The sequence below is a fragment of the Salvelinus fontinalis genome, unplaced genomic scaffold (genome assembly GCF_029448725.1).
Source record: "Salvelinus fontinalis isolate EN_2023a unplaced genomic scaffold, ASM2944872v1 scaffold_0045, whole genome shotgun sequence".
In the NCBI taxonomy this organism is placed as follows: Eukaryota; Metazoa; Chordata; class Actinopteri; order Salmoniformes; family Salmonidae; genus Salvelinus; species Salvelinus fontinalis.
The window spans coordinates 667665-694963 of record NW_026600254.1 but is presented as its reverse complement, the minus strand read 5'-3'; the positions used below and the strand labels follow the sequence as shown (position 1 = coordinate 694963).

The following is a 27299-nucleotide window of genomic DNA, read 5'->3' as shown; positions in this document are numbered from 1 at the left end:
TTACTGGGACCAGGTTAGGACTAGGTAGGGTTAGTAGTCAGTAGTTACTGGGACCAGGTTAGGACTTGGTAGGGTTATTAGTTACTGGGACCAGGTTAGGACTAGGTAGAGTCAGTAGTTACTGGGACCAGGTTAGGACTTGGTAGGGTTAGTAGTTACTGGGACCAGGTTAGGACTAGGTAGGGTTAGTAGTTACTGGGACCAGGTTAGGACTAGGTAGGGTTAGTAGTTCCTGGGACCAGGTTAGGACTAGGTAGGGTTAGTAGTTAATGGGACCAGGTTAGGACAAGGTAGGATTAGTAGTCAGTAGTTACTGGGACCAGGTTAGGACTTGGTAGAGTCAGTAGTTACTGGGACCAGGTTAGGACTTGGTAGGGTTAGTAGTTACTGGGACCAGGTTAGGACTAGGTAGGGTTAGTAGTCAGTAGTTACTGGGACCAGGTTAGGACTTGGTAGGGTTAGTAGTTACTGGGACCAGGTTAGGACTAGGTAGGGTTAGTAGTCAGTAGTTACTGGGACCAGGTTAGGACTTGGTAGGGTTAGTAGTTACTGGGACCTGGTTAGGACTAGGTAGGGTTAGTAGTTACTGGGACCAGGTTAGGACTAGGTAGGGTTAGTAGTCAGTAGTTACTGGGACCAGGTTAGGACTTGGTAGGGTTATTAGTTACTGGGACCAGGTTAGGACTAGGTAGGGTTAGTAGTCAGTAGTTACTGGGACCAGGTTAGGACTTGGAAGGGTTAGTAGTTACTGGGACCAGGTTAGGAATAGGTAGGGTTAGTAGTCAGTAGTTACTGGGACCAGGTTAGGACTAGGTAGGGTTAGTAGTCAGTAGATACTGGGACCAGGTTAGGACTTGGTAGAGTCAGTAGTTACTTGGACCAGGTTAGGACTTGGTAGGGTTAGTAGTTACTGGGACCAGGTTAGGACTAGGTAGGGTTAGTAGTTACTGGGACCAGGTTAGGACTAGGTAGGGTTAGTAGTTCCTGGGACCAGGTTAGGACTGGGCAGGGTTAGTAGTTAATGGGACCAGGTTAGGACAAGGTAGGATTAGTAGTCAGTTGTTACTGGGACCAGGTTAGGACTTGGTAGAGTCAGTAGTTACTGGGACCAGGTTAGGACTTGGTAGGGTTAGTAGTTACTGGGACCAGGTTAGGACTAGGTAGGGTTAGTAGTCAGTAGTTACTGGGACCAGGTTAGGACTTGGTAGGGTTAGTAGTTACTGGGACCAGGTTAGTACTAGGTAGGGTTAGTAGTCAGTAGTTACTGGGACCAGGTTAGGACTTGGTAGGTTTAGTAGTTACTGGGACCAGGTTAGGACTAGGTAGGGTTAGTAGTTACTGGGACCAGGTTAGGACTAGGTAGGGTTAGTAGTTACTGGGACCAGGTTAGGACTAGGTAGGGTTAGTAGTTACTGGGACCAGGTTAGGACTAGGTAGGGTTAGTAGTTACTGGGACCAGGTTAGGACTAGGTAGGGTTAGTAGTCAGTAGTTACTGGGTGTCACGATCGTGTGGCGGATTGACGGACCAAAATGCAGCAGTTGGAAAATAAGCCATCTCCTTTTATTTAACGAAGAAGGCACACGAAACAAAAACACTTAAACACTAAACAAAACAACAAAACGACCGTGAAGCTACAAACGTTGTGCACATACATACAGGCTACAAACGTTCTACATAGACAATTACCCACAACCAATGAGAGCCTATGGCTACCCTAAATAAGGCTCCCAATCAGAGACAACCGAAATCAGCTGTCTCTAATTGGGAACTCATTCAGGCAACCATAGACTCTCCTAGACAACTAAACATACATAGACAACACTAGAAACATGTACTCCACACAAACCCATATACTATACACAACCCCTTTACCATAAACACCCAAAACCAACAAAACATAAACATTCCCCATGTCACACCCTGACCTAACTAAAATAATAAAGAAAACAAAGAATACTAAGGCCAGGGCGTGACATAACCCCCCCCTTGAGGCGCGAACTCCGGGCGCACCATACACAGTCTAGGGGAGGGTCTGGGTGGGCTTCCCTCCACGGTGGCGGCTCCGGCTCTGGTCGTGGTCCCCACTTCACCACAGTCCCTAACCACCTCCTTAGCTTCTTCAAAATGACCCCTCTCCACATTAACCCCATTGCATTAAGGGGCAGTTCTGGACTAAGGGGCAGCTCCGGACTAAGGGGCAGTACCAGGGTAAGGGGCAGTACCAGGGTAAGGGGCAGTACCAGGGTCAGGGGCAGTACCAGGGTAAGGGGCAGTACCAGGGTAAGGGGCAGCACCAGGGTAAGGGGCAGCACCAGGATAAGGGGCAGCACCAGGATAAGGGGCAGCTCCGGACTGAAGAATGGCAGCTCCGGACTGAGGGACTGCAGCTCCGGACTGAGGGACTGCAGCTCCGGACTGAGGGATGGCCCATGGCTGGCTGACGGATCTGGCTGCTCATGGCTAGCTGACGGATCTGGCTGCTCATGGCTAGCTGACGGATCTGGCTGCTCATGGCTGGCTGACGGATCTGGCTGCTCATGGCTAGCTGACGGATCTGGCTGCTCATGGCTAGCTGACGGATCTGGCTGCTCATGGCTAGCTGACGGATCTGGCTGCTCATGGCTGGCTAACGGATCTGGCTGCTCATGGCTGGCTGACGGATCTGGCTGCTCATGGCTAGCTGACGGATCTGGCTGCTCATGGCTAGCTGACGGATCTGGCTGCTCATGGCTGACTGACTGATCTGGCTGCTCCTGTCTGGTTGGCGGCTCTGGCAGATCCTGTCTGGTTGGCGGCTCTGGCAGATCCTGTCTGGTTGGCGGCTCTGGCAGATCCTGTCTGACGGACGGCTCTAGCGGCTCCTGTCTGGCTGGCGGCTCTAGCGGCTCCTGTCTGGCGGACGGCTCAGTGGGCTCATGGCAGACGGGCGGCTTTGCAGGCTCATGGCAGACGGGCGGCTTTGCAGGCTCATTGCAGACGGATGGCTCAGATGGCGCTGGGGAGACGGATGGCTCAGATGGCTCTGGGGAGACGGATGGCTCAGATGGCTCTGGGGAGACGGATGGCTCAGATGGCGCTGGGGAGACGAGCAGTTCAGTCATCGCTGTGCAGACGGCAGACTCCTGCCGGCTGAGGCGCACTGTAGGCCTGGTGCGTGGTGCCGGGACTGGTGGCACCGGGCTGGAGACACGCATCTCAGGGCTAGTGCGGGGAGAAGGAACAGGGCATACTGGACCCTGGGGACGCACATTAGGCCTAGTGCGTGGGGCCGGAACTGGTGGTACCGGACTGGGGACACGCATCTCAGGGCTAATGCGGGGAGCAGCAACAGGATGCACAGGACTCTGGAAACGCACAAGAGGCTTAGTGCGTGGTGCCGGAATTGGTGGTACCGGGCTGGAGACACGCACCATAGGACGAGTGCGTGGAGGAGGAACAGGACTCTGGAGACACACTGGAAGCCTGTTACGTGGTGTAGGCACTGGTGGCACTGAACTGGGGCGGGGAGGTGGCGCCGGAAATACCGGACCGTGCAGGCGTATTGGCTCCCTTGAGCATTGAGCCTGACCAACCTTACCTGGTTGAATGCTCCCCGTTGCCCGACCAGTGCGGGGAGGTGGAATAACCCGCACCGGGCTATGTAGGCGAACCGGGGACACCATGCGTAAGGCTGGTGCCATGTAAACCGGCCCGAGGAGACGCACTGGTGGCCAGATATGTAGGGCCGGCTTCATGACATCCGGCTCAATACTCAATCTAGCCCTGCCAGTGCGGGGAGGTGGAATAACCCGCACCGGGCTATGCACACGTACAGGAGACACCGTGCGCTCTACTGCGTAACACGGTGTCTGCCCGTACTCTCGCTCTCCACGGTAATTACAGGGAGTAGGCGCAGGTTTCCTACCTGACTTCGCCACTCTCCCTTTAAGCCCCCCCCAAAGAAATTTTTGGGGTTTTCCCACAGGCTTCCTACCGCTTCGTCGTGCTGCCTCCATTCGCCGGTATCCCTCCTCGCACTGCGCCAGAGAATCCCAGGCGGGCTCCGGCACTCTCCCTGGGTTGATCGCCCACCTGTCGATCTCCTCCCACGTAGTGTAACCCAGATCCTTTGTAGGTTCCTTTTCCTGCCTCCGAGCTAGCTCCTCATATCGCCGCCTCTCTGCTTTCGCTGCCTCCAGCTCAGCTTTGGGGCGGTTATATTCTCCTGGTACCTCCCGGTCTAAAATTTCCTCCCATGTCCATAAATCCTTGTATTGCTCCTGTTGCCGCTGGTCATGCCGCTTGGTCCTATGGTGGGTAATTCTGTCTATGTAGAACGTTTGTAGCCTGTATGTATGTGCACAACGTTTGTAGCTTCACGGTCGTTTTGTTGTTTTGTTTAGTGTTTAAGTGTTTTTGTTTCGTGTGCCTTCTTCGTTAAATAAAAGGAGATGGCTTATTTTCCAACTGCTGCATTTTGGTCCGTCAATCCGCCACACGATCGTGACACTGGGACCAGGTTAGGACTTGGTAGGGTTAGTAGTTGCTGGGACCAGGTTAGGACTAGGTAGGGTTAGTAGTTACTGGGACCAGGTTAGGAATAGGTAGGGTTAGTAGTCAGTAGTTACTGGAACCAGGTTAGGACTAGGAAGGGTTAGTAGTCAGTAGTTACTGGGACTAGGTTAGGAATTGGTAGAGTCAGTAGTTACTGGGACAAGGTTAGGACTATGTAGGGTTAGTAGTTACTGGGACCAGGTTAGGAATAGGTAGGGTTAGTAGTCAGTAGTTACTGGAACCAGGTTAGGACTAGGTAGGGTTAGTAGTCAGTAGTTACTGGGACTAGGTTAGGACTTGGTAGGGTTAGTAGTTACTGGGACCAGGTTAGGACTAGGTAGGGTTAGTAGTCAGTAGTTACTGGGACCAGGTTAGGACTTGGTAGGGTTAGTAGTTACTGGGACCAGGTTAGGAATAGGTAGGGTTAGTAGTCAGTAGTTACTGGAACCAGGTTAGGACTAGGTAGGGTTAGTAGTCAGTAGTTACTGGGACTAGGTTAGGACTTGGTAGAGTCAGTAGTTACTGGGACCAGGTTAGGACTTGGTAGAGTCAGTAGTTACTGGGACCAGGTTAGGACTTGGTAGCGTTAGTAGTTACTGGGACCAGGTTAGGACTAGGTAGGGTTAGTAGTTCCTGGGACCAGGTTAGGACTAGGTAGGGTTAGTAGTTAATGGGACCAGGTTAGGACAAGGTAGGGTTAGTAGTCAGTAGTTACTGGGACCAGGTTAGGACTTGGTAGAGTCAGTAGTTACTGGGACCAGGTTAGGACTTTGTAGGGTTAGTAGTTACTGGGACCAGGTTAGGACTAGGTAGGTTTAGTAGTCAGTAGTTACTGGGACCAGGTTAGGACTTGGTAGGGTTAGTAGTTACTGGGACCAGGTTAGGACTAGGTAGGGTTAGTAGTTACTGGGACCAGGTTAGGACTAGGTAGGGTTAGTAGTTACTGGGACCAGGTTAGGACTAGGTAGGGTTAGTAGTTACTGGGACCAGGTTAGGACTAGGTAGGGTTAGTAGTTCCTGGGACCAGGTTAGGACTAGGTAGGGTTAGTAGTTCCTGGGACCAGGTTAGGACTAGGTAGGGTTAGTAGTTCCTGGGACCAGGTTAGGACTAGGTAGGGTTAGTAGTTACTGGGACCAGGTTAGGACTAGGTAGGGTTAGTAGTCAGTAGTTACTGGGACCAGGTTAGGACTTGGTAGGGTTAGTAGTTACTGGGACCAGGTTAGGACTAGGTAGGGTTAGTAGTCAGTAGTTACTGGGACCAGGCTAGGACTTGGTAGGGTTAGTAGTTACTGGGACCAGGTTAGGACTAGGTAGGGTTAGTAGTTACTGGGACCAGGTTAGGACTAGGTAGGGTTAGTAGTCAGTAGTTACTGGGACCAGGTTAGGACTTGGTAGGGTTAGTAGTTACTGGGACCAGGTTAGGACTAGGTAGGGTTAGTAGTCAGTAGTTACTGGGACCAGGCTAGGACTTGGTAGGGTTAGTAGTTACTGGGACCAGGTTAGGACTAGGTAGGGTTAGTAGTTACTGGGAACAGGTTAGGACTAGGTAGGGTTAGTAGTTACCGGGACCAGGTTAGGACTAGGTAGGGTTAGTATTCCCTGGGACCAGGTTAGGACTAGGTAGGGTTAGTAGTTACTGGGACCAGGTTAGGACTAGGTAGGGTTAGTAGTCAGTAGTTACTGGGACCAGGTTAGGACTTGGTAGGGTTAGTAGTTACTGGGACCAGGTTAGGACTAGGTAGGGTTTGTAGTCAGTAGTTACTGGGACCAGGTTAGGACTTGGTAGGGTTAGTAGTCAGTAGTTACTGGGACCAGGTTAGGACTAGGTAGGGTTAGTAGTCAGTAGTTACTTGGACCAGGTTAGGACTAGGTAGGGTAAGTAGTTACTGGGACCAGGATAGGACTAGGTATTGTTAGCAGTCAGTAGTTAATGGGACAAGGTTAGAACTAGGTAGGGTTAATAGTTACTGGGACCAGGTTAGGACTAGGTAGGGTTAGTAGGTACTAGGACTAGGTTAGGAATAGGTAGGGTTAGTAGTTACTGGGACCAGGTTGGGACTAGATAGGGTTAGTAGTCAGTAGTTACTGGGACCAGGTTAGAACTAGGTAGGGTTAATAGTTACTGGGACCAGGTTAGGACTAGGTAGGGTTAGTAGTTAATGGGACCAGGTTAGGACAAGGTAGGGTTAGTAGTCAGTAGTTACTGGGACCAGGTTAAGACTATGTAGGGACAGTAGTTAATGGGACCAGGTTAGGACTAGGTAGGGTTAGCAGTCAGTAGTTACTGGGACCAGGTTAGGACTAGGGGTAGGGTTAGTAGTTACTGGGACCAGGTTAGGACTTGATAGGGTTAGTAGTTACAGGGACCAGGTTTGGACTAGGTAGGGTTAGTAGTTACTGGGACCAGGTTAAGACTAGGTAGGTTTAGTAGTTACTGGGACCAGGTTAGGACTAGGTAGGGTTAGTAGTTACTGGGACCAGGTTAGGACTATGAGGGTTAGCAGTCAGTAGTTATTGGGACCAGGTTAGAACTAGGTAGGGTTAATAGTTACTTGGACCAGGTTAGGACTTGGTAGGGTTAGTAGTTACTGGGACCAGGTTAGGACTAGGTAGGGTTAGTAGTTACTGGGACCAGGTTAGGACTAGGTAGGGTTAGTAGTTACTGGGACCAGGTTAGGACTAGGTAGGGTTAGTAGTTACTGGGACCAGGTTAGGACTAGGTAGGGTTAATAGTTCGTAGTTACTGGGACCAGGTGAGGACTTGGTAGGGTTAGTAGTCAGTAGTTACTGGCACCAGGTTAGGACTTGGTAGGGTTAGTAGGTACTGGGACCAAGTTAGGACTAGGTAGGGTTAGTAGTTACTGGGACCAGGTTAGGACTAGGTAGGGTTAGTAGTTACTGGGACCAGGTTAGGACTTGGTAGGGTTAGTAGTAACTGGGACCAGGTTAGGACTAGGTAGGGTTAGTAGTTACTAGGACCAGGTTAGGACTAGGTAGGGTTAGTAGTTACTGGGACCAGGTTAGGACTAGGAAGGGTTAGTAGTTACTGGAACCAGGTTAGGACTAGGTAGGGTTAGTAGTTACTGGGACCAGGTTAGGACTAGGTAGGGTTAGTAGTTAATGGGACCAGGTTAGGACTAGGTAGGGTTAGTAGTTACTGGGACCAGGTTAGGACTAGGTCAGGTTAGTAGTTACTGGGACCAGGTTAGGACTAGGTAGGGTTAATAGTTAATAGTTACTGGGACCAGGTAAGGACTATGTAGGATTAGTAGTTAGTAGTTATTGGGACCAGGTTAGGACTAGGTAGGGTTAGTAGTCAGTAGTTACAAGGACCAGGTTAGGACTAGGTAGGGTTAGTAGTTTCTGAGACCAGGTTAGGACTAGGTAGGGTTAGTAGTTACTGGGACCAGTTTAGGACTAGGTAGGGTCAGTAGTTACTGGGACCAGGTTAGGACTAGGTAGAGTTAGTAGTTCCTGGGACCAGGTTAGGACTAGGTAGGGTTAGTAGTTACTGGGACCAGGTTAGGACTAGGTAGGGTTAGTAGTTACTGGGACCAGGTTAGGACTAGGTAGGGTTAGTAGTCAGTAGTTACTGGGACCAGGTTAGGACTTGGTAGGGTTAGTAGTTACTGGGACCAGGTTAGGACTTGATAGGGTTAGCAGTCAGTAGTTACTGGGACCAGGTTAGAACTAGGTAGGGTTAATAGTTACTGGGACCAGGTTAGGACTAGGTAGGGTTGGTAGTTACTGGGACCAGGTTAGGACTAGGTAGGGTGGGTAGTCAGTAGTTACTGGGACCAGGTTAGGACTTGGTAGGGGTAGTAGTTACTGGGACCAGGTTAGGACTAGGTAGGGTTAGTAGTTACTGGGACCAGGTTAGGACTAGGTAGGATTAGTAGACAGTAGTTACTGGGACCAGGTTAGGACTTGGTAGGGTTAGTAGTTACTGGGACCAGGTTAGGACTAGGTAGGGTTAGTAGTCAGTAGTTACTGGGACCAGGTTAGGACTTGGTAGGGGTAGTAGTTACTGGGACCAGGTTAGGACTAGGTAGGGTTAGTAGTCAGTAATTACTGGGACCAGGTTAGGACTAGGTAGGGTTAGTGGTCAGTAGTTACTGGGACCAGGTTAGGACTTGGTAGAGTCAGTAGTTACTGGGACCAGGTTAATACTTGGTAGGGTTAGTAGTTACAGGGACCAGGTTAGGACTAGGTAGGGTTAGTAGTTACTGGGACCAGGTTAGGACTAGGTAGGGTTAGTAGTTCCTGGGACCAGGTTAGGACTAGGTAGGGTTAGTAGTTACTGGGACCAGGTTAGGACTAGGTAGGGTTAGTAGTTCCTGGGACCAGGTTAGGACTAGGTAGGGTTAGTAGTTCCTGGGACCAGGTTAGGACTAGGTAGGGTTAGTAGTTACTGGGACCAGGTTAGGACTAGGTATGGTTAGACGTCAGTAGTTACTGGGACCAGGTTAGGACTTGGTAGGGTTAGTAGTTACTGGGACCAGGTTAGGACTAGGTAGGGTTAGTAGTCAGTAGTTACTGGGACCAGGTTAGGACTTGGTAGGGTTAGTAGTTACTGGGACCAGGTTAGGACTAGGTAGGGTTAGTAGTTACTGGGACCAGGTTAGGACTAGGTAGGGTTAGTAGTTACTGGGAACAGGTTAGGACTAGGTAGGGTTAGTAGTTACCGGGACCAGGTTAGGACTAGGTAGGGTTATTATTCCCTGGGGCCAGGTTAGGAATAGGTAGGGTTAGTAGTTACTGGGACCAGGTTAGGACTAGGTAGGGTTAGTAGTCAGTAGTTACTGGGACCAGGTTAGGACTTGGTAGGGTTAGTAGTTACTCGGACCAGGTTAGGACTAGGTAGGGTTAGTAGTCAGTAGTTACTGGGACCAGGTTAGGACTTGGCAGGGTTAGTAGTCAGTAGTTACTGGGACCAGGTTAGGACTAGGTAGGGTTAGTAGTCAGTAGTTACTGGGACCAGGTTAGGACTAGGTAGGGTTAGTAGTTACTGGGACCAGGTTAGGACTAGGTAGGGTTAGCAGTCAGTAGTTACTGGGACCAGGTTAGAATTAGGTAGGGTTAATAGTTACTGGGACCAGGTTAGGACTGGGTAGGGTTAGTAGTTACTAGGACTAGGTTAGGAATAGGTAGGGTTAGTAGTTACTGGGACCAGGTTAGGACTAGATAGGGTTAGTAGTCAGTAGTTAATGGGACCAGGTTAGAACTAGGTAGGGTTAGTAGTTACTGGGACCAGGTTAGGACTAGGTAGGGTTAGTAGTTAATGGGACCAGGTTAGGACTTGGTAGGGTTAGTAGTTACTGGGACCAGGTTAGGACTAGGTAGGGTTAGTAGTTACTGGGACCAGGTTAGGACTAGGTAGGGTTAGTAGTTACTGCGACCAGTTTAGGACTAGGTAGGGTTAGCAGTCAGTAGTTTTTGGGACCAGGTTAGAACTAGGTAGGGTTAGTAGTCAGTAGTTACTGGGACCAGGTTAGGACTTGGTGGAGTCAGTAGTTACTGGGACCAGGTTAGGACTTGGTAGAGTCAGTAGTTACTGGGACCAGGTTAGGACTTGGTAGGGTTAGTAGTTACTGGGACCAGGTTAGGACTAGGTAGGGTTAGTAGTTACTGGGACCAGGTTAGGACTAGGTAGGGTTAGTAGTTACTGGGACCAGGTTAGGACTAGGTAGGGTTAGTAGTTACTGGGACCAGGTTAGGACTAGGTAGGGTTAGTAGTTACTGGGACCAGGTTAGGACTAGGTAGGGTTAGTAGTTACTGGGACCAGGTTAGGACTAGGTAGGGTTAGTAGTTCCTGGGACCAGTTTAGGACTAGGTATGGTTAGTAGTCATTAGTTACTGGGACCAGGTTAGGACACGGTAGGGTTAGAGTTACTGGGACCAGGTTGGACTAGGTAGGGTCAGTAGTTAATGGGACCAGGTTAGGACTAGGTAGGGTTAGCAGTCAGTAGTTACTGGGACCAGGTTAGGACTAGGGGAAGGGTTAGTAGTTACTGGGACCAGGTTAGGACTAGGTAGGGTAAGTAGTTACAGGGACCAGGTTTGGACTAGGTAGGGTTAGTTGTTACTGGGACCAGGTTAGGACTAGGTAGGGTTAGTAGTTACTGGGACCAGGTTAGGACTAGGTAGGGTTCGTAGTTACTGGGACCAGGTTAGGACTATGTAGGGTTAGCAGTCAGTAGTTATTGGGACCAGGTTAGAACTAGGTAGGGTTAATAGTTACTGGGACCAGGTTAGGACTAGGTAGGGTTAGTAGTTACTTGGACAGGTTTGGACTAGGTAGGGTTAGTAGTTACTGGGACCAGGTTAGGACTAGGTAGGGTTAGTAGTCATTAGTTACTGGGACCAGGTTAGGACACGGTAGGGTTAGTAGTTACTGGGACCAGGTTAGGACTAGGTAGGGTTAGCAGTCAGTAGTTACTGGGACCGGGTTTGGACTAGGTAGGGTTAGTAGTTACTGGGACCAGGTTAGGACTAGGTAGGGTTAGTAGTTACTGGGACCAGGTTAGGACTATGTAGGGTTAGCAGTCAGTAGTTATTGGGAACAGGTTAGAACTAGGTAGGGTTAATAGTTACTGGGACCAGGTTAGGACTAGGTAGGGTTAGTAGTTACTTGGACCAGGTTAGGACTAGGTAGGGTTAGTAGTTACTGGGACCAGGTTAGGACTAGGTAGGGTTAGTAGTCATTAGTTACTGGGACCAGGTTAGGACACGGTAGGGTTAGTAGTTACTGGGACCAGGTTAGGACTAGGTAGGGTTAGCAGTCAGTAGTTACTGGGACCGGGTTAGGACTAGGTAGGGTTAGTAGTTACTGGGACCAGGTTAGGACTAGGTAGGGTTAGTAGTTACTCAGACCAGGTTAGGACTAGGTAGGGTTAGTAGTCAGTAGTTACTGGGACCAGGTTAGAACTAGGTAGGGTTAATAGTTAATGGGACCAGGTTAGGACTAGGTAGGGTTAGTAGTTACTGGGACCAGGTTAGGACTAGGTAGGGTTAGTAGTTACTGGGACCAGGTTAGGACTAGGTAGGGTTAGCAGTCAGTAGGTACTGGGACCAGGTTAGAACTAGGTAGGGTTAGAAGTTACTGGGACCAGGTTAGGACTAGGTAGGGTTAGTAGTTAATGGGACCAGGTTAGGACTAGGTAGGGTTAGTAGTTACTGGGACCAGGTTAGGACTAGGTAGGGTTAGTAGTCATTAGTTACTGGGACCAGGTTAGGACACGGTAGGGTTAGTAGTTACTGGGACCAGGTTAGGACTAGGTAGGGTTAGCAGTCAGTAGTTACTGGGACCGGGTTAGGACTAGGTAGGGCTAGTAGTTACTGGGATCAGGTTAGGACTAGGTAGGGTTAGTAGTTACTGGGACCAGGTTAGGACTAGGTAGGGTTAGTAGTCAGTAGTTACTGGGACCAGGTTAGAACTAGGTAGGGTTAGTAGTTACCGGGACTAGGTAGGGTTAGTAGTTACTGGGACCAGGTTAGGACTAGGTAGGGTTAGTAGTTACTGGGACCAGGTTAGAACTAGGTAGGGTTAGCAGTCAGGAGTTACTGGGACCAAGTTAAAACTAGGTAGGGTTAGTAGTTACTGGGACCAGGTTAGGACTAGTAGTTACTGGGACCAGGTTAGGACTAGGTAGGGTTAGTAGTTACTGGGACCAGGTTAGGACTAGGTAGGGTTAGTAGTTACTGGGACCAGGTTAGGACTAGGTAGGGTTAGTAGTTACTGGGACCAGGTTAGGACTAGGTAGGGTTAGTAGTTACTGGGACCAGGTTAGGACTAGGTAGGGTTAGTAGTTACTGGGACCAGGTTAGGACTAGGTAGGGTTAGTAGTTACTGGGACCAGGTTAGGACTAGGTAGGGTTAGTAGTCAGTAGTTACTGGGACCAGGTTAAAACTAGGTAGGGTTAATAGTTACTGGGACCAGGTTTTGACTAGGTAGGGTTAGTAGTTAATGGGACCAGGTTAGGACTAGGTAGGGTTAGCAGTCAGTAGTTACTGGGACCAGGTTAGGACTAGGTAGGGTTAGTAGTTATTGGGACCATGTTAGGACTAGGTAGGGTTAGCAGTCAGTAGTTACTGGGATCAGGTTAGGACTAGGTAGGGTTAGTAGTCAGTCATTACAGGGACCAGGTTAGGACTAGGTAGGGTTAGTAGTTACTGGGACCAGGTTAGGACTAGGTAGGGTTAGCATTGGGTTACTCAGATGGTCACTGTTCTCTGTTTGTTTCTTGAACCACTCATTGTCATACCAAAGATATTTACTTTGAGATTATAAATGTATAGTAATCCTGTTTCACAGTTGTCAGCTGAGAGGGTTGATAGCATGTAGGTCATGAAAACAAAAGCACTTCCCTGGCAGATGTTTATCTCTACATGTTCATTGACTTGTGCTTGCTCTAGCCTGGACGTCCACATCCTGTTTTGTGCTAACATTCCACTCCTTGTACTCACTCTGTCATGACGAGGAATGGAATGCTAGCTAAACAGACTGGTAGCCAGGCTATGGTTGCTCTGCTGCTCCCCTCTTCTCTGTTTGTTGTCCCTGGTGGGTTCCCTGTCTACCTGCCTGCCTGTCCTGAAAGAGACTCTTTGACTGAGTCTGGCACATGACTGCTCAGTCCCTGTCTGGTATAATGGGCCTCTGTGCAGTGTGCCTAGAAGCAGGAGGAGACCGGGAGCTGTTCCACTGGTATAGGGTGTTGCCCCTACACGCTGATCTCAGGTTAGATTTGAATTTTCCCCCACTGATTAAATTTAGGATTGGGGAGTGTAAGCTGATCCTAGATCTGTACTTAGGGAAACTTCACCCTGGAGCCTGTTCCACTAGGGGAGAGTACCTCATACTCAGAGGGGGGGGTGTTCTCTTAAACATGGTGCTACTGTCTGTCAAACATAGAGGGAGATCCTGTGGAGCAGTGGTTCCCAACTCCAGTCCTCGAGTCCCCCCCAACTGCCCAACTCCAGTCCTCCAGTCCCCCCAACTGCCCAACTCCAGTCCTCCAGGACCCCCAACAGCCCTCCTCCAGTCCTCCAGTCCCCCCAACAGCCCTCCTCCAGTCCTCCAGTCCCCCCAACTGCCCAACTCCAGTCCTCCAGTCCTCTTAACAGGCCAACTCCACTTCTCCAGTCCCCCCAACTGCCCAAATCCAGTCCTCCAGGACCCCCAACAGGCCAACTCCAATTTTCCAGTCCCCCCAACAGGCCAACTCCAGTCCTCCTGGACCCCCAACAGGCCAACTCCAGTCCTCCTGGACCCCCAACAGGCCAACTCCAGTCCTCCTGGACCCCCAACAGGCCAACTCCAGTCCTCCTGGACCCCCAACAGGCCAACTCCAGTCCTCCTGGACCCCCAACAGCCCAACTCCAGTCCTCCTGGACCCCCAACAGCCAAACTCCAGTCCTCCTGGACCCCCAACAGCACACGTTGTTGACCCGGACAAACGCACCTGATTCAACTAATCATCAAGCGCTCAATGCGTAGAATCAGGTATGTTTGTCCAGGTTTACAGGAACTAGACTAGTGTCCTGTCCAGGAGGTGTACTGTACATCAAGCTTTCTCACTACAGAAACAGGAGATAGACTAGTGTCCTGTGGGTTCTGACTTGGCTACTTAATATTACAGCATGACTCAGTTATAAGAGGTTATAACAGTGTCCTGTGTGCCCCCATGCAGTCTGGGCGGAGGGACGTTCCTGGGGCTGTCTGCTGACTGGTTGCTGGAGATGGCAGGGTAAGAACACGGGGTGGACAAGCTAGTATGGGACATCTACGAAGAGGACTACGAACACGTCGGCGTCCCCCGCTGGGCTGTAGCCTCCAGGTAAACAGTTAGTAGTACCATGGGTGTATTCATTAGTGCACACAGTAGAAAAACGTTTTGCAACAGAAACAAGAGTTTGTTATTGGAAAAATGTAGGTAGGTCCCTCCCCGTTTCAGCCCATTTGCTTCTGTTTGGTTCCTTGTAAATACACCTCACAACATGTTGCCAGGTTGCAAAAGAGGTTTTGAACCTCAAAGACCTTTCCTGGTTAAACCAAAAAAATTATAATTCCATGACGGTTTACAAACATCAATATTTCCTCTCTCACTAAAGATTTGAATGAATCAGACTTTAATCAGTTCAAGTAGCATCATGTCCTTCCATCCTATACATAAGTAGCTACTACTTCTTATCTAATAACTCATACCAGTTAAACACATCTGCATGTTTGTCTTCTAGTTTTGGGAACATGATGTATTTCTGTCTTCTAGTTTTGGGAACATGATGTATTTCTGTCTTCTAGTTTTGGGAACATGATGTATTTCTGTCTTCTAGTTTTGGGAACATGATGTATTTCTGTCTTCTAGTTTTGGGAACATGATGTATTTCTGTCTTCTAGTTTTGGGAACATGATGTATTTCTGTCTTCTAGTTTTGGGAACATGATGTATTTCTCTGTCTTCTAGTTTTGGGAACATGATGTATTTCTCTGTCTTCTAGTTTTGGGAACATGATGTATTTCTGTCTTCTAGTTTTGGGAACATGATGTATTTCTCTGTCTTCTAGTTTTGGGAACATGATGTATTTCTGTCTTCTAGTTTTGGGAACATGATGTATTTCTGTCTTCTAGTTTTGGGAACATGATGTATTTCTCTGTCTTCTAGTTTTGGGAACATGATGTATTTCTCTGTCTTCTAGTTTTGGGAACATGATGTATTTCTCTGTCTTCTAGTTTTGGGAACATGATGTATTTCTGTCTTCTAGTTTTGGGAACATGATGTACAGTACCAGTCAAATGTTTGAACACCTACTCATTCAAGAGTTTCTTTATTTTTACAAATTTCTACATTGTAGAATAATAGTTAAGACACATGTAGTAACCAAAAAAGTGTTAAACAAATCAAAATATATTTAAGATTCTTCAAAGTAGCCACCCATTGCCTTGATGACAGCTTTGCACACACTTGGCATTGGTGTTTGGCTGTTCAGAGTGGTGCTTGGCTGTCCAGGGAGGTGCTTGGCCGTCCAGGGCGGGGCTTGGCCGTCCAGGGCCGGGCTTGGCCGTCCAGGGCGGGGCTTGGCCGTCCAGGGCGGGGCTTGGCCGTCCAGGGCGGGGCTTGGCCGTCCAGGGCGGGGCTTGGCCGTCCAGTTAGTAGGCAGCTAAAGGTCTACTTCCAAGAAAACAACATCTTAAATGGAATGGAATCAGGTTTTAGGTCTGGCCACAACACTGTTTCAGCAACATTGAAGGTTTTAAATGACATCCACTGTGCTCTTGATAAGAAGTTACATTGTGTGTCTGTCTTTATTGATTTGTCGAAGGCTTTTGACACTGTGGACCATGCTGTGTTAGTGCAAAGGTTAAAATGTTGTGGAATTACTGGTCATGCTCTAGATTGGTTTATAAATGACCTATCAAATCATACACAATGTGTAATAGCGGATGGTTGTAAATCTGAGTCCATAGAGGTGTGCTCAGGTGTTCCACAAGGTTCTATTTTGGGCCCACTGTTGTTCATTTTGTATATCAACAACATTGGGGATCTTATTGAAACAGCAGATGTTCATTTTTATGCAGATGATACTGTTCTTTATTCAAGTGGTAGTAGTTTATCTTTGGCTTTTGAAAATGCCCAAAGAGCATTTAACATCATACAACAGAATCTGTATGATTTAAAGCTGGTTCTAAATTCAGGTAAAACAAAATGCATGTTATTTTCAAATGCCAGGCATGTTACCAATCATGTCATTGCTACATTTGCTGGACATACTATAGAGCAAGTTAAATTGTACAAATATTTGGGTGTTTGGGTTGATGATAAGCTGAGCATGTAGAGAACTTGATAAGGAAGCTCAAGCTGAAAATAGGATTTTATTACCGGCATAAGGCTTGTTTTTCTCTGGAGACCAGGAAGGAGCTGGTACGATGTGCATTACTGTCGATTTTAGATTTTAGTGATGTTATATATATGCAGGCCTCAGCCACTACCCTGTTCCATCTCTGTTCTTTTTAGTCAGGCCAGTAAATAAATATCAATTACGGTCCCATTCTGATTTGCTTCTAACAGTAACAAAAATTTGAACAGGTCATGGTAGAAATAGTTTTAGTTACTCAGCTCCGTGGTCCTGGAATTCTCTCCTGAACATTTAAAAATGTTATGATCTAGTTTCGTTGGTGGAGTTTAAACACTTGATCCATGTATATATCATAGAAGAGTGTCATTGTTGTCAGGCCAGCTGTTTTTAGTCAAGATGTTTGTGTTTTTAACGTAATATGTAATTGTTGTACTGTATGTGTGTTTATAGTTTTGTTTAATGTTAACATTTTTTTTACATGAGATAACATCTCTTTTCCAAGAGAGACCTGGTCCAATAGCAGCAGGGGGAACAACGTTTCAGACAAAACAACTTACATACACTAACACAAAGTTGTTTTGTCTGAAACGTTGTTCCCCCTGCTGCTATTGGACCAGGTCTCTCTTGGAAAAGAGATGTTATCTCAATGACAAAAACCTGTATAAATAGAGGTTAAATTAAAAAAAATTTAAAGGGTGGTGTTTGGCTGTTCAGGGTGGTCGACTCCTATGTTACGAATCACCGGTTCACTGACTTTTTAGCTCAAATTACTTTCTATCTTCCGAAAATACCTTTTCAGCTTTTCTAATCAAATCCAATTTTATGACAAATGATGCGTCCTCTCCTTCAGTGTCGAACTAAGCAGGTAACTATGTTGCCAGTCAATTATCAGTTTGACTAGGCTACTAATAATTCCTGGGTTCAGCATTCAAAAGTCATTTTGTATGCTGAACCCAGGAAGTATCAGTAGCCTAGTTAAACTGAACTGGTCTATCGACTGGTCCCAGGGCCGAAGGTAAGACTATCGACTGGTCTAAAGGCCCAAGGTAAGACTATCGACTGGTCCCAGGTCCCAAGGTAAGACTATCGACTGGTCCCAGGTCCCAAGGTAAGACTATCGACTGGTCCCAGGTCCCAAGTTAAGACAATCGACTGGTCCCAGGTCCCAAGGTAAGACTATCGACTGGTCCCAGGTCCCAAGGTAAGACTATCGACTGGTCCCAGGTCCCAAGGTAAGACTATCGACTGGTCCCAGGTCCCAAGGTAAGACTATCGACTGGTCCCAGGTCCCAAGGTAAGACTATCGACTGGTCCCAGGTCCCAAGGTAAGACTATCGACTGGTCCCAAGGTAAGACTATCGACTGGTCCCAGGTCCCAAGGTAAGACTATCGACTGGTCCCAGGTCCCAAGGTAAGACTATCGACTGGTCTAAAGGCCCAAGGTAAGACTTATCGACTGGTCTAAAGGCCCAAGGTAAGACTTATCGACTGGTCTAAAGGCCCAAGGTAAGACTTATCGACTGGTCTAAAGGCCCAAGGTAAGACTTATCGACTGGTCTAAAGGCCCAAGGTAAGACTTATCGACTGGTCTAAAGGCCCAAGGTAAGACTATCGACTGGTCTAAAGGCCCAAGGTAAGACTATCGACTGGTCTAAAGGCCCAAGGTAAGACTATCGACTGGTCTAAAGGCCCAAGGTAAGACTTATCGACTGGTCCCAGGTCCCAAGGTAAGACTTATCGACTGGTCCCAGGTCCCAAGGTAAGACTATCGACTGGTCCCAGGTCCCAAGGTAAGACTATCGACTGGTCCCAGGTCCCAAGGTAAGACTATCGACTGGTCCCAGGTCCCAAGGTAAGACTATCGACTGGTCCCAGGTCCCAAGGTAAGACTATCGACTGGTCCCAGGTCCCAAGGTAAGACTATCGACTGGTCCCAGGTCCCAAGGTAAGACTTATCGACTGGTCCCAGGTCCCAAGGTAAGACTATCGACTGGTCCCAGGTCCCAAGGTAAGACTATCGACTGGTCTAAAGGCCCAAGGTATGACTATCGACTGGTCTAAAGGCCCAAGGTAAGACTATCGACTGGTCTAAAGGCCCAAGGTAAGACTATCGACTGGTCCCAGGTCCCAAGGTAAGACTTATCGACTGGTCTAAAGGCCCAAGGTAAGACTATCGACTGGTCCCAGGTCCCAAGGTAAGACTATCGACTGGTCCCAGGTCCCAAGGTAAGACTATCGACTGGTCTAAAGGCCCAAGGTAAGACTATCGACTGGTCTAAAGGCCCAAGGTATGACTATCGACTGGTCTAAAGGCCCAAGGTAAGACTTATCGACTGGTCTAAAGGCCCAAGGTAAGACTTATCGACTGGTCTAAAGGCCCAAGGTAAGACTATCGACTGGTCTAAAGGCCCAAGGTAAGACTATCGACTGGTCCCAGGTCCCAAGGTAAGACTATCGACTGGTCTAAAGGCCCAAGGTAAGACTATCGACTGGTCTAAAGGCCCAAGGTATGACTATCGACTGGTCTAAAGGCCCAAGGTAAGACTTATCGACTGGTCTAAAGGCCCAAGGTAAGACTTATCGACTGGTCTAAAGGCCCAAGGTAAGACTATCGACTGGTCTAAAGGCCCAAGGTAAGACTATCGACTGGTCTAAAGGCCCAAGGTAAGACTTATCGACTGGTCTAAAGGCCCAAGGTAAGACTTATCGACTGGTCTAAAGGCCCAAGGTAAGACTTATCGACTGGTCCCAGGTCCCAAGGTAAGACTTATCGACTGGTCCCAGGTCCCAAGGTAAGACTTATCGACTGGTCCCAGGTCCCAAGGTAAGACTTATCGACTGGTCCCAGGTCCCAAGGTAAGACTTATCGACTGGTCCCAGGTCCCAAGGTAAGACTATCGACTGGTCCCAGGTCCCAAGGTAAGACTATCGACTGGTCCCAGGTCCCAAGGTAAGACTATCGACTGGTCTAAAGGCCCAAGGTAAGACTATCGACTGGTCTAAAGGCCCAAGGTAAGACTATCGACTGGTCTAAAGGCCCAAGGTAAGACTATCGACTGGTCCCAGGTCCCAAGGTAAGACTTATCGACTGGTCTAAAGGCCCAAGGTAAGACTTATCGACTGGTCTAAAGGCCCAAGGTAAGACTATCGACTGGTCCCAGGGCCGTTTGCTACGTTTTCCATATTGTACATTTCTCTCCTCTCTCCGTTCCTCTTTCTTTTTTTTTATCAGCATTAGTACAGTCTACATGATCCCAGTTCTAGCTCCAAGACGGAGTCCATTTGAGAAAAAACTAAAAAGTGGACTGTGCTAATTTACTGGCACATTGAACCACAGTTTAACAACTCTGTAGGTAGTGCTCAAAATAATGACGTCATATCTTCACCTTCACCTTCAGGTTACTCCGGTCAGTATTAGATCAAAGAGTCCTCCAGATGCAATGTGTTATCCTCCCAATATCTGCACAGCGCATCTGACTAGAATTATTGTAGGCGTTGACAGGCATGAGCGGTTTTTAGATCAAAGCGAGCACATTTGTGAAAAATCAAATCAAATTTTTAAAAGTCACATACACACGGTTAGCAGATGTTAATGTGAGCGTAGTGAATATGCTTCTAGTTCTGACAGTGCAGCTATATCTAACAAGTAATCTAGCAATTCCACAACAAATACCTAATACACACTAAAGGGATGGAATAAGAATATGTACATATAAATATATGAATGAGTGATGACCGAGCGGCATAGGCAAGGAGCAATAAAATGGTATAAAATACAGTATATACATATGAGATGAGTAATGCAAGATATGTACACATGATTAAAGTGACATTTATTAAAAAGCATGTCTTCACAGGATTGTCTGTCTTTCTACAGGCTACATACCAGGAGCACGATCTCAATGTTCAAAATAAACCAGAGAGCTACATTCTGCGACCAGAGGATCAATAGTTGAACAAAATAACAGTGTATTAAAATGTTCTCACAAGCACACACATTTAACTGCCAAAATAAAGGGAACACCAACAAAGTGTAGGGTATTGGGCCACCGCGAGCTTCCAGAACAGCTTCAATGCTCCGTGGCATAGATTCTACAAGTGGACCTAAACCACGCCAGGAAAATGCACCCCACCACACAGCATATACTTTGTATCACTTATTTACTCAAGTGTTTCCTTTATTTTGTGGGAACAAGGTACAGTTTGGAAAGTAAATGAGAAGACTAGTCTGTGTGTGGCACCAATATAAACTATTCAAGGACTCCTGATTATTATTTATTATATATATATATATATATATATATATATTATATATATATATAGATTATATTATTATTATTATATTATTATTATTTTATATATATATATTTATTATATTAGTAGTATTATATTATTATTATTATATATTTATTATATTTATTATTATTTTTTTTTTGCAAACAGCAGAACTGTTTTTCAAAGTATCTCATCTTGAGATAGGCTACTGCCATCAATTTGAGTAGTAAAATTTAAAAAAAGAATAATCTTAATCCGGCCCTGCATGACAATAACATTAATACATGCTAATAGCTTAATAGTTAACTAGCGAGATACACTATTTTGAATTGGTTGTCGTTTGGCTGGTTATCTAGTTTGTCTGTTGTATATCAGTATTTTACCATGCTGCACAAATGTCTCTCTCCTCTGGCAACTGCCCACTGGCATACACGCCGTGATGCACACACCATGACTTTTACAGGATTTTCTGTGCTATAACTGGGCAGATAACTCAGTAACTAGCACGCCCCCCTATCCTCATCGACGGGGCAGCAGTGGAGAAGGTGAAAGGTTTTAAGAGAGACAGAAAGACAGTGTGGTGAAGAAGGCGCAACAGTGCCTCTTCAACCACAGGAGGCTGAAGAAATGTGGCTTGTCACCTAAAACCCTCACAAACGAGGTCAGTACAGATGCACAAATCACCGCCTGGAACGGCAACTGCTCCGCCCATAACTGCAAGGCTTTCCAGAGGGTGGTGCGGTCTGCACAACCCATCACCGGGGTCACACTGCCTGCCCTCCAGGACACCTACAGCACCCGATGTCACAGGAAGGCCAAAAAGATCATCAAGGACAACAACCACCCAAGCCACTGCCTGTTCACCCCGCTATCATCCAGAAGGCGAGGTCAGTACAGGTACATCAAAAAACAGCTTCTATCTCAAGGCCATCAGACTGTTAAACAGCCATCACCTAACACAGAGAGGCTGCTGCCTACATACACATTGGCCACTTTAAAATCAGACCCATCTTTCACTCCATAAACCAAGGTTTCCATCTTTTGGTGACATGACATGTACAATGTGCATAGAACAGGTTGTGCTTTTTTTATTAGTGTTTGTAATATATTTATTTGGTATGGAAAATAAATGATTTTAATGTCAGGTGGTGCTTAAACAGCCTACCTCTATTTGTTGCAAATTCTGTAATGGAAATCCACGTGTTTTCGATTGAAAGATAGTCAAATTAAATCAGAGGAAAAATGTTTTTAGAAAGCTGTCATAACTTAAATATTTCATGGTAATGAAAGTCAGATTTTCCTCTAGGCTATATCTTCTTGGAAATAGAAAGATATAAATATGAATTATTGTGAACATTTTTATTGATGTTATAAAAGCGTTATGAAAGTGGAAAATCTCTTACAAAATCATGAATGAAAGGGGCAGTGTCTTCAGGGAAATCCGTCCCCTTTTTAAAGTCGTGCAACAAGTCGACGAGTCAGCTCCAACTCTCCCTCCTCTCTCCCTCTGCTGAGGGCTGTACAGCTGGCAATTTACACACAGACGGGATGAACGTCAATTGGCTAGGAGGTCCAAGCCCCGCAAACCGAACGCTTCTATAAGGTGCATAAATCAAGACGAAACCATTTTTCTCTCAATTTTTATTTTGTCAAGGTTGGAAAACATTAGAGAAAATAACATTTAGCATAGAAGAGTCTATCCCTGGAACCATCTAAAACCGTTATAAACTTTCGAGGCTGGACACGTTGTAACCGGTAAGTTCAAGCTTTTTGTCGTTAGGGTAAAACAAATGTAATCGGGGCAGTGATGTGGTAGTTGCTAAGATACATCTCCTCATTCTTCCTTTCCAAATAAAACATTTTATACATGTAGACGAACTTCTTGGTAACATTTGAAACGTTCAGGTTGTGGTTTGAGAAAGATGAGCAGCTACATTAACCTAAATGAGCTAGCCAGACGGCTAGAAAGTTAGACAGCTCGACAGTAACCTAGCCATGGCGTGTGTGGGATATTATCAGCACAGGTAATGATAGTTATCTTTTCAGATCTGTCCCAAAAGAAAGTCTGTCCTGTCTAACACAGAACCATTATAATGGTGTGCTATTGACTACAATATCGGTGTGTAGTCTGAATCTTAGTGGCTGAGGAAATTCTCATGTATTTATCTGCCATTTGCCTGTAAAGTGTCCTGATATAATAGTAGTAATCGTGTAGCGTTAATAGCCTTATTTCATCAATTGTCCTTTGGAGAGAGGGAGAGCAACCTGGTCTCAGAGCATTTCGTATTATTCTGCACGGAAAATCCAAGGGACAGAGGGCTTCAAGTGGTTTCCACTAGATAACACAGCCACAAAGTCTACATTGGCAACAATTGCTTTTTGGTCTTACTTTAGGGTTCGGTATAAGGTTATGGTTAGGTTAAAATAATATTTTAACAAAGATAAATTGCGCCAATAAATTGCAGCCTCCCGGGTGGCGCAGTGGTCTAGGGCACTGCATCGCAGTGCTAGCTGCGCCACCGGAGTCTCTGGGTTCGCGCCCAGTCTGGGCTGGGTTTGCGCCCAGGCTCTGCCGCAACCGGGAGGTCTGTGGGGCGATGCACAATTGGCATAGCGTCGTCTGGGTTAGGGAGGGTTTGGCCGGTAGGGATATCCTTGTCTCAGTATGTAAAATGTAATAAAAATGTATGCACTCTACTGTAAGTCGCTCTGGATAAGAGCGTCTGCTAAATGACTAAAATGTAAATGTATAAATGGGTGGGGTTTAGCCGTAATTATGACTTTGTGGCTGTTAACTAGTGACGATCGCTTCAGATCTTGAAATTACTGATTTTCTTTCCAGAGCTATTGCCTGTCACTCAAAGGGCTTTTTTTTTACAAACATAACGCAATGGTAAATCTTAGCGCTGGCTGTAGGGTTATAGGTACGGGGGTGTGTCTGAAATATTTTTGCTACTTTCACTGCTGGAATAATGAGCGCAATAGCTGGTGGTTGTGCGAAAAGGGGATACCTAGTCAGTTGTAAAGGGGGATACCTAGTCAGTTGGAAAAGGGGGATACCTAGTCAGTTGGAAAAGGGGGATACCTAGTCAGTTGGAAAAAGGGGGATACCTAGTCAGTTTGAAAAAGGGGGATATCTAGTCAGTTGGAAAGGGGGATACCTAGTCAGTTGGAAAGGGGGATACCTAGTCAGTTGGAAAGGGGGATACCTAGTCAGTTGTAAAGGGGGATACCTAGTCAGTTGTAAAGGGGGATACCTAGTCAGTTGGAAAGGGAAAGAGGGATACCTAGTCAGTTGTAAAGGGGGATACCTAGTCAGTTGTAAAGGGGGATACCTAGTCAGTTGGAACGGGAAAGGGGGATACCTAGTCAGTTGTAAAGGGGGATACCTAGTCAGTTGGAAAGGGAAAGGGGGATACCTAGTCAGTTGTAAAGGGGGATACCTAGTCAGTTGGAAAGGGGGATACCTAGTCAGTTGTAAAGGGGGATACCTAGTCAGTTGTAAAGGGAAAGGGGGATACCTAGTCAGTTGTAAAGGGGGATACCTAGTCAGTTGTATAGGGAAAGGGGGATACCTAGTCAGTTGGAAAGGGTGATACCTAGTCAGTTGGAAAGGGGGATACCTAGTCAGTTGTAAAGGGGGATACCTAGTCAGTTGGAAAGGGGGATACCTAGTCAGTTGGAAAGGGGGATACCTAGTCAGTTGGAAAGGGGGATACCTAGTCAGTTGGAAAGGGGGATACCTAGTCAGTTGGAAAGGGGGATACCTAGTCAGTTGGAAAGGGGGATACCTAGTCAGTTGGAAAGGGGGATACCTAGTCAGTTGTAAAGGGGGATACCTAGTCAGTTGGAAAGGGGATATCTAGTCAGTTGGAAAGGGGGATACCTAGTCAATTGTACAACTGAATGTATTCAATTGAAATGTGTCTTCCTCATTTAACTCAACCCCTCTGAATCAGAGAGGTGCGGGGGGCTGTCTTTAATCAACATCCATGTCTTCGGCGCCCGGGGAACAGTGCCTTGTTCAGGGGCAGAATGACAGATTTTTACCTTGTCAGCTCGGGGATTCGATCCAGCAACCTTCCGGTTACTGGCCCAACGCTCTGAAAGTGCTGAGTTTTGATGAATTTATAAAATAAAATAAAAACCAATTTCATATTGCTGTTGTGTCAAGTCCTGTAAGGTTATTGACGGTCTTTGCATTGTATCAACTACAAATTTGTCCGGGCAAAGTTATTCTCCTTGTCCATTGTGTAATGATACGTTTCATTAAATAGCCTAGGCTACAGTAATGAGTAAGAACAGCAGTAAACACATTGTTGTTGCAATCCAGTGTTTGCTGTCAGGAGTGTTGACAGTCAACATGTTTGTAATTGGCTTCAACGTGTATAGGACATATGCACATGTAGGTAGAGTTAAAGTGACTATGCATAGATAATAAACAGAGAGTAGCAGCAGCGTAAAAGAGGGGGGGGGGGGGGGGGGGCAATACAAATAGTCTGAGTAGCCATTTTATTAGATGTTCAGGAGTCTTATGGCTTGGGGGGTAGAAGCTGTTTAGAAGCCTCTTGGACCTAGACTTGGCGCTCCGGTACCGCTTGCCTTGCGGTAGCAGAGAGAACAGTCTATGACTGGGGTGGCTGGAGTCTTTGACAATTTTTAGGGCCTTCCTCTGACACCGCCTGGTATAGAGGTCCTGGATGGCAGGAAGCTTGGCCCCAGTGATGTACTGGGCCGTACGTACTACCCTCTTCTTTATTTTTTATTTTTTATTTTATTTCATCTTTATTCAACCAGGTAGGCTAGTTGAGAACAAGTTCTCATTTACAACTGCGACCTGGCCAAGATAAAGCATAGCAGTGTGACACAGACAACAACACAGAGTTACACATGGAGTAAACAATAAACAAGTCAATGACATAGTAGGGGGAAAAAAGTCTATATACAGTGTGTGCAAAAGGCATGAGGAGGTAGGCAATAAATAGGCCATAGGAGCGAATAATTACAATTTAGCAGATTAATACTGGAGTGATAAATGAGCAGATTATGATGTGCAAGTAGAGATACTGGTGTGCAAAAGAGCAGAAAAGTAAATAAAAACAGTATGGGGATGAGGTAGGTAGTTTGGGTGGGCTATTTACAGATGGACTATGTACAGCTGCAGCGATCGGTTAGCTGCTCAGATAGCTGATGTTTAAAGTTGGTGAGGGAAATAAAAGTCTCCAACTTCAGCAATTTTTGCAATTCGTTCCAGTCACTGGCAGCAGAGAACTGTAAGGAAAGGCGGCCAAATGAGGTGTTGGCTTTGGGGATGATCAGTGAGATATACCTGCTGGAACGTGTGCTACGCGTGGGTGTTATCGTGACCAGTGAACTGAGATAAGGCGAAGCTTTACCTAGCATAGACTTATAGATGACCTGGAGCCCGTGGGTCTGGCGACGAGTATGTAGCGAGGTCGCAGTGGTGGGTGGTATAAGGGGCTTTGGTGACAAAACGGATGGCACTGTGATAGACTGCATCCAGTTTGCTGAGTAGAGTGTTGGAAGCTATTTTGTAGATGACATCGCCGAAGTCGAGGATCGGTAGGATAGTCAGTTTTACGAGGGTAAGTTTGGCGGCGTGAGTGAAGGAGGATTTGTTGCGAAATAGAAAGCCGATTCTAGATTTGATTTTGGATTGGAGATGTTTAATATGAGTCTGGAAGGAGAGTTTACAGTCTAGCCAGACATATAGGTATTTATAGTTGTCCACATATTCTAGGTCGGAACCGTCCAGGGTAGTGATGCTAGACGGGCGGGCGGGTGCAGGCAGCGATCGTTTGAAGAGCATGCATTTGGTTTTACTAGCATTTAAGAGCAGTTGGAGGCCACGGAAGGAGAGGTGTATGGCATTGAAGCTCGTCTGGAGGTTAGTTAACACAGTGTCCAAAGAAGGGACAGAAGTATACAGAATGGTGTCGTCTGCGTAGAGGTGGATCAGGGAATCACCCGCAGCAAGAACGACATCATTGATATATACAGAGAAAAGAGTCGGCCCGAGAATTGAACCCTGTGGTACCCCCATAGAGACTGCCAGAGGTCCTGTAGTGCCTTGCGGTCAGAGGCCGAGCAGTTGCCATACCAGGCAGTGATTACAACCAGTCAGGATGCTCTCGATGGTGCAGCTGTAGAACCTTTTTAGGATCTGAGGACCCATGCCAAATCTTTTCAGTCTCCTGATGGGGAATAGGCTTTGTCGTGCCCTCTTCACGACTGTCTTAGTTTCTGTCTTAGTTTCACATGGCAACGGGCCACAAATCTTGCTACTGTGACTGCACACTGGCATTTCACCTAATAGATATGGGAGTTTGTCAAAATCGGATTGGTTTTCTAATTCTTTGTGGGTCTCTGTAATCTGAGGGAAATATGTGTCTCTAATATGGTCATATATTTGGCAGCTCAGTTTCCACCTCATTTTGTGGGCAATGTGCTCACAACGGCGACCTCTCTCAATAGCAAGGCTATGCTCACTGAGTCTATGTCATGTAGTCTGCCACTGTGTACTCTCTGTTTAGGGCCAAATCACATTCTAGTTTGCTCTGTTTTTGGTAATTCTTTCCAATGTGTCAAGTAATCTTTTGTTCCTCATGATTTG

At 46.7% G+C, this 27299-nt stretch overlaps 1 protein-coding gene across 2 annotated transcripts in view; it reads left to right on the top strand.

The window, feature by feature from the left end:
• The first annotated feature begins 22163 nt into the window (after positions 1 to 22163).
• LOC129842510 (lysyl oxidase homolog 3B-like) overlaps positions 22164 to 27299 on the top strand; it is a 74453-nt gene continuing 69317 nt past the window's right edge. For both annotated transcript variants that reach the window (XM_055911084.1, XM_055911086.1), the window contains exon 1: positions 22164 to 22420. The gene's annotated coding sequence lies outside the window, so the exon portion shown is untranslated. The remainder of the gene's footprint in view (positions 22421 to 27299) is intronic.